The following is a 1,782-nucleotide window of genomic DNA, read 5'->3' as shown; positions in this document are numbered from 1 at the left end:
GGGGGGGGGGGTCAGGCTGGGTCCACATGGCAGGGGAGTTTCCTTCCCCCTTCCCCCCCCCCAGTCTCTTGACAGCAGCAGCCAGGAGCTGCAGCACAGGGCTGCCCAGCCTGGCTTTTCACCATGCTAGAACCAGAGGCTGGGGGAGGAAAGGAGCCCCTCCTGCTATGGTGGCCCCACCCCACAGCTTGGTGGCTAGGGTGTCAGGGCGAGGCCAGGCCAGATCCACACAGCAGAGGCTCCCTTCCCCCACCCAGTCCCAAGTACCGATGCAGCAAAAAGCTGAGCTGGAAAGCCCTGTGCTACAACTCCTGGCTGCAACTGGAAAGAGGCTGGGGGGGTAGGGGGAGAGAGCCCCCCTTCCATGTCGACCCAGCCCATCAGCTCCTGAGACCCCAGCAAGCAAGCTGTGGTGGGGGCCTCATGGCAGCAAGGCTCCCTTCCCCCACATCCCAAACCTCATGACAATGACAGCCAGAAGCTGCAACACAGGGCTGCCCGGCCTAGCTTTTTGCCACACAGGGAACTGAGACTGGGGTGCAAATGGAGCCTCTCTGCTGTACAGACTCAGCCCAACCCAACATCGTACTGCCCCCGCTGAGACCCAAGCCCACAAGCATGGGTTGGGGAGATCCATGCAGCAGAGAAGTTCCATTTCCCCACCATCCCTGCTCAGCTGTTCCAGGAAGAGACAGAGCCTTTTCTGTCTCCTCTGTGACAGCCTGGGGTGGGGCTGGGCCAGTGTTCACCTGGATCAGACAAGTATTTCCTGAGACCAGCAAGCCACAAAGTGAGGGGCCCCTGTGATGGTGACAGAATGACATCTACATTGAAGTGCAATGGATGTGGAGCAGATGTTCAAAAAAGTGATCTAACATAATGTAACCCGGGTGGCAGCCCAATAGTTGCCACCTCTGCTCAAATATCAGGGATGGTGTGATGAGAGTAGGGCAGGGCTTCCGGACAGCACCAATTTACTTTCCAGCCAGCTCCTGCTCCCCACAGAGCAGCCCGTGGCCCCAAGAAGGTCTAACACTTAACTGATTTAACTATTTACACTTTATTTATGAAACAAGAATAATAGGAAAGGTTATTTATAAGTTAACTTAAATGGCAAAACAAACCAGAATGCATTAGTCAACCTTTGACTCAAGAACCACAGGTAGGTTAACTGGCAGCTTTCAGCCACTGCTGAGATGCTACAGCAAGGAAGCAGGGTGCTCGTTTCCAGCAGCTCCAGCAGGCTTGCCAATAAGTGACAAACCGCAACAGTGTAAGCTCTTCTGGTCTGCAGCAATCAAATTGTATCAAACCCCAACCCCCCAAAGAGGCTGAAGGGTGACCCTCTGTGGCAACTGAAAAGACTAGCAACAGAGTAGGCTTCTGCAGCAATCGGCATGACCCAAGCACAAAGCTCAGGGACTCCATCTGATGACAATCAGCTGCAGAATAAGGGACGGGACTGAGTCCCCTCTGGGGCAGTCAGTGGCAGAGGGTCAGCAGGATAGGCAGCTCCCAGGGGTCAGTGCTCTAAACTCCTGCTCCAGATGACTGGCTGGGTGCCCCACATGCCTCACAGCTCGCCAATCCCGTTTTGAGCGCCAGCCTGCACCCTGAGCTCCTGGGGACTCTCATCCTGGTGCTCTGCCACTCCTCAGGATCCCAATGCCTTGCCTGCTCCTGTCCCACTTCCCCAGGGAAGGTAAGGGGTTTCCTCAACTGACCGGCCCTGCTCCGGATAAGGATGCCACCTATGCTCCTGGCCTCTGCTTCTTTTCCGCA

Source organism: Alligator sinensis, unplaced genomic scaffold (genome assembly GCF_000455745.1).
Source record: "Alligator sinensis unplaced genomic scaffold, ASM45574v1 scaffold1167_1, whole genome shotgun sequence".
Taxonomy (NCBI): domain Eukaryota; kingdom Metazoa; phylum Chordata; order Crocodylia; family Alligatoridae; genus Alligator; species Alligator sinensis.
The sequence above is the reverse complement of the archived record's forward strand: the minus strand, read 5'-3'. Positions refer to the sequence as shown.